This window comes from Aethalodelphis obliquidens, unplaced genomic scaffold, assembly GCF_003676395.1.
Source record: "Aethalodelphis obliquidens isolate GAN/ISIS:26980383/991018 unplaced genomic scaffold, ASM367639v1 scaffold9, whole genome shotgun sequence".
NCBI lineage: Eukaryota > Metazoa > Chordata > Mammalia > Artiodactyla > Delphinidae > Aethalodelphis > Aethalodelphis obliquidens.
In genome coordinates, this window is record NW_020837953.1 from 27,541,462 (window position 1) to 27,547,461 (window position 6,000).

Consider the following 6,000-nt stretch of genomic DNA (forward strand, 5'->3'; position numbering starts at 1 on the left):
GCCGCTCCGCGGCATGTGGGATCTTCCCAGACCGGGGCACGAACCCGTGTCCCCTGCATAAGCAGGCGGACTCTCAACCACTGTGCAACCAGGGAAGCCCCATTTGGTCACTTTTAATCTACAATGTCCCTGTCCTCCTTTCCCCCAACCCTTTTATTTACTTGTGATATTGACTCTCTGAAGAATGCCTTAATGTCTTAAAGAATGCCCCACATTCTAGTTTTGTGCCATTAATTTATACCCCTATCCTGTGTGTTTCCTGCAAAATGGAAGTTGGGTCTAGAGGCTATAACAGATTCAGGTTAAAAATACACTTTGGCAAGAATACATATAGGTGATGTTCTCTGCTTCATACTACATCACATCAGGAGGCATCTAATGGCAGGTTGCCCAGATGATATTAAATTTGATGGTAATCAGATCTCTCTTCTTGAAAGTCATCTATGTACCCTAAGTCTCCATTCACATAAAATTAATGTGACATGTTTCTTGACTATTACACATTTTATGTGTAAGATATAATAACATAATGAAATAACCAACTTTAAAAAATAGGCATTGCCAATATTGTTGAATCTCTGTGTGCTCTGTTTCACTCTAACTCTTCAAATCTGACTTCCATTCCTTCTACTCCAAAGAAACTGCTTTTATCAAGGTCACCGATAACCTCCACATTGCCTTATCTAATGGATAGAAATTTCTGTCCTCTTCTTAACCCCTCAATAGTAGTTACTAATCCCTTCTCTCGAAACACTCAGTTTTCTTGGCACCACTGCCAACCTCATCCAATCTTCTCAGTCTCTCTTGATGGCTCCTCTTCCCTATATCTACATATTGGTTTCTACCTTCACTCTCTCGAGGTGATTTCATCCATTCCCGTAACTCCCAAATTTATGTCCCCAGCCCAGTCCTTTCTCTTGAGTTCCGAACTCATATATTCAACTACCTATGGAAATCTTCACTTTCGTATCCAAAACTAACTTAATTTCTTACACCCTCCCCCCACCCCCGCCCCAGCAATACCAAGAGCAACAGCATTTACAAGTTACTTAATCCAAATCCTAGGTTAAAAAAAACCATCATCCTTGACTCCTTCCCTTCTCACACTTTTCTGATCTAACCTACTGACAAATCCTGAATGTATCTTGAATGTATTTACCTCTCTCTCACCCTATACAAGTCACTATCATCTCTTGCCTGGTTACTACGACAACCCACCCCCAACCCATCACCACACAACATAATCAGAGCATAGCACTGCTCCCATGTAGAAGTAAAATCTTCTTCACAATTTAAGGCGCTGCCTATATCTTCATCTCATCTCATTCAACTTTTTACCCTCAGTCATCATATGCTCCTGTCACAATGGCTCTCTCAGTATTTGGAAACTATCAAGCTGTTTCCGGATACAGTCTTCACATTTCCTGTTTTCTTTCTGTCCACAATGCTCTTCCCTAGCTCTTAGAATTGCTAATTCTTAACTTAAGAATTACTAGGGCTTCCCTGTCACACTAACCCAAAGTAAGCTACTCCATTTTTGTCAGAACACCTGTTTTATTTCCTTCGTTACACTATGTACAATCTGTATCTGTTCTCCTGTGTAAGTTCTACAAAAACTTCTGTTGTATCCCCAGCATCTATGATATATACAAATATTTGCTGACTGAATCACTGTTCAAATATCTAGTCAATACTTACCGAGCACCTACACTGTCCCAGACACAAGGTGTAGCTGTAACAGTTGCTTAACAAGTGTTTGCCAGTAAGTGTAGGGTAAGGGAAGAAATGTACAGCAAAGGAATCTTCCTTGTGACTGGAGTGGAGCAGAACTTCCAAAAGCAGATTTTAGAAAGATTTCTTCCCAGAAACCCAGAAAGCACAGGTTTCCTCCAGAATTGGTATGAAAAGTGAATAGAGACGCTCTGTTGTAAGGACACACACACACACACACACACAAATAAACAACTTAAAAAAAAAAAAAAAGACTGCAGGACACAAATGGCTCAGAAAAAGACATTTTAGACAGCTACACCAGTGACCTTGTCAGTATTCATTCTATTTGACTTTCTAATTTGTCACTGATGATCACTTCTGCCTTCTTGAAACTCCACCCATGATTCTGAAGGCACCACCCTCTCCCAGTTCTCTCACCTTTCTAACCACTCCTTCTCAGGGTTTATACTGTGTTCCTCTCCCAACACCAATCTCTCAATGTCAGTGTGTATCAAAATTCTACTTTTGGTCCTCAGCAGAAGCAGCCCCCTTTCCCAAGTGACCTCCCTTAGCTTCAACCTCCACTTTTACACTAAGTACCAAATCTCTGTTGTCACAACCTTTGCCTGTGTGTATTTCCAAATGCATACTGGCTATCTCCACCTCACTTTCTCTCTCCTTAAACCAGTTTCTTCTCCTAGGTTCCCTAGTTAGGAGTTAATGCCATTACCATTCATCTGGTCTTAGAGTCAGCCATGAACTTTCTATTCCCCAAAGACAACAGGCTGGCAAACTGATCTTCACCTGTACCAAAGATTCTCTCCTTAACCTCCTTAACCAAACTCTATCCAGGCTCCTCTGAGCCCTTTCTCAACTAGGTTCAACCTTGGCCCATCAAGATTTGAACAAAAAACACTAACATAGTTTCTAACAGCTCAACGTCACATCACTAGATGACCCTAGCCCCCCTTAAAGTGCCTGCCTGAGAGAATCTCAAGGCTGCCAAATGAATTTACTGTTTCAGCCAACACCTGAATATAGGGTTCCTGTTTCCCAGGTTCTGTGGGAGGGTAGGAGACTACCTTCAATAAGCCCCAGTAGCAAACCCAGTTGGGTTTCATGTGGACCACCTCCCCCTTCCTTGCATTTTGTAATTTTTCATTTCCCTGACTTTACTGAGCTCTCTCTCACCCCCACCTCCATTCCCTCATCCTTCCTTTAAAACACCCAGTTACCTCTGCACAAAGTTGAAATCAGTTCACACTTTTCCCTATTGCAATGGTATATTACTGATTAAAATCTGTCCTTATCACTTTGGTGTCCAACTTTATCTGTGTTTATCTTTGTTTACCTGTTACTACAAACTGGTTCCCACTGACAACCTCCAATGGCCATGTTTTAGTTCACAACTCATCACCTCACTTCTAGATCATTAACTCTTTGAGAGCAAGAATGTGTAGCACAGTGCACAGCACATACATGCTCTCAAATGTTCTATTCAACATTTTTAAACTTCAGTTTTCCAAAAGATCTGAAGTGGTTTACAATAAATTCAACAAAATAAAAATACCAAACCCAAAAATCTGGAAAAGGAATATACACATATGCATAGAAAATGGGGAAAGATGAATGCAGATCAGCAGAACCCAAGAGTCATTTAATTATTGAAACTGACTTGCATTTTGACATGTCAGCTACCTGTCAGCCAAAATAAAGCAATATGATTGAGCTCTTACATAATTCTCAATATCCATGATGGTGTCCTTTGAAGCACAAAAGTTTTAAATTTTCACTAAGTCCAATTTATCTTTTTTGGGGGGGTGGGAGACTGCTTGTGCTTTCAGTGTCATGTCTAAGAAACTGTTGTCTAATCCAAGGTCATGATGATTTACTCCTGTTTTCTTAAATGGGTTTTATAGTTTTAGCTCTTTACATTTAAGTTTCTGATCTAAGTTAATTTATTTTATTTTATTTTTACTGTTTTATTTAATTTATTTTTTGGTTGTACCGCGCGGCATGCAGAACTTCCCCAACCAGGGATCGAACCCACACCCCCTGCAGTGGAAGCAAGGAGTCTTAACCACTGGACCACCAGGGAAGGCCCTAAGTTAATTTTTATATATGATGTAAGGCAGGAGTCCAACTTCATTTTTCTGCATATGCATACTTATTCTTTTTAGGCAATATATATATCAATAGCACATTAGGATAATCAAAATAAACCAGTGATTCACACAAGTCCTTTCTTAATGAATTTAACATTAATTGAGATGCCTTCAAAGTTTTTATGATAGAACCAATCTACTAAACTAACAAACTCCTGTGATATATAAGTTCCTTTCCTGTGTCAAGTTACTTATTTCCATGTCCTGCTAGGACACCTCCATCAGGCACCAAGGCAGGCAAGGATCATGATGCTCCTGCCAAAAAAATCACACATCTGTGTCCTTGCTGCTAGATGTGAAAAGAAGCAGTCTTCTCAAGTCCAGTCCAGAATGCTTTCCAAAGTCTCTGACCGTGGTGGAAAGTTTTTATCTACTAAATCCAGACTAAAAGCCTTTTGAAAGCTCTTTCAAAAATGCCAAAGTCAGGGACTTCCCTGGTGGTCTAGTGGTTAAGACTCCACACTCCCAAAGCAGGGGGCACTGGTTTGATCCCTGGCTGGGGAACTAAGATCCTGCATGCCACAGGGTGCAGCCTAAAAAAACCAAAACAAAACAAAAATGCCAAAGTCAATCTCTAATCTCTGCAGAGGGTATGTTCCCAGGGAAAATTCAAATTTGATTGGTAATGATTTAGAAACAATTTGCTTAGCTTTTAAGTCTAAGCTCATACAGAATCCCCATTTTATTTATTTTTTATAAATTCTTTTTGTAAATATTCATTTGTTTATGGCTGCACTGGGTCTTTGTTGCTGCACGTGGGCTTTCTCTAGTTGCGGTGAGTGGGGGCTACTCTTCATTGCGGTGCACGGACTTCTCACTGCGGTGGCTTCTCTTTGTTGCAGAGCACAGGTTCTAGGCACGTGGGCTCAGTCGTTGTGGCGCACGGGCTTAAACGCTCTGCAGCATGGGGGATCTTCCCGGACCAGGGCTCGAACCCGTGTCCCCTGCACTGGCAGGCGGACTCTTACCTACTGCACCACCAGGGAAGTCCCTAGAACGCCCATTTTAGAGGTGAGAAAACTGATGCATAACTTGCAGAAGGACCCAGCTACTAAGTGGAAGACTCTAATCCAGATCTTTGAAGACTCTAATCCAGATCCTTCTGACTAAAGCCAAAGCTCTCTCTATTACATATACTCTGCTCAACAGCATACTAGCCACAGGGGTCTCCTTTGTTATTTCTTGGAAGAAGTGTGTCAATGTTTCTTCTTGGATTCTACCACCCTAACCACTGCCTGACTCAATCTGTCAATGACACGTGGTCCAGTTCTTGCCAAGAATAGGGAATACAGGGCTTCCCTGGTGGCGCGGTGGTTGAGAGTCCGTCTGCCGATGCAGGGGACATGGGTTCGTGCCCCGGTCCGGGAAGATCCCACATGCCACGGAGCAGCTGGGCCCGTGAGCCATGGCCGCTGAGCCTGCGCGTCCAGAGCCTGTGCTCCGCAACGGAGAGGCCACAGCAGTGAGAGGCCCGCGTACCACAAAAAAAAAAAAAAAAAAAAAAAAATAGGGAATACAAACATCAGAAGATACCAACACAGGGACTTTCCTGGTGATACAGTGGATAAGACTCTGTACTCCCAATGCAGGGGGCCTGAGTTCGATCCCTGGTCAGGGAACTATATCCCGCATGCTGCAACTAAGAGTCCACATGCTGCAACTAAGATCCCGCGTGCCGCAACTATGACCAGGCACAGCCTAAATGAATGAATGAATGAATGAATGAATAAAAAGGTATCAACACAGATATGAATGGAAGTAGAATTTTGTAGGGACTGGCAGTGGTTAGGTAGTCATTTGAAGGCTATTTGCCACTTCAAAGGAAAACCAAAAACAACCATTTGAGTTAATCCTCCCTGTTCTGGTGTAGGGTTTGAAAATCTTTTTAAAAAGTTTAACATTGGGGGCTTCCCTGGTGGCGCAGTGGTTGAGAGTCCACCTGCCGATGCAGGGGACGCGGGTTCGTGCCCCAGTCCGGGAAGATCCCACATGCCGCGGAGCGGCTGGGCCCATGAGCCATGGCCGCTGAGCCTGCGCGTCCGGAGCCTGTGCTCTGCAACGGGAGAGGCCACAGCAGTGAGAGACCCGCATACCGCAAAAAAAAAAAAAAAAAAAAAAAAAA

General features: G+C 42.7%; 1 protein-coding gene across 6 annotated transcripts in view; it reads right to left on the reverse strand.

Annotated features, from left to right (window-relative positions):
* KPNA6 (karyopherin subunit alpha 6) overlaps positions 1-6,000 on the reverse strand; it is a 54,750-nt gene that overhangs the window by 32,835 nt on the left and 15,915 nt on the right. The gene's annotated exons all lie outside the window — the stretch shown is intronic.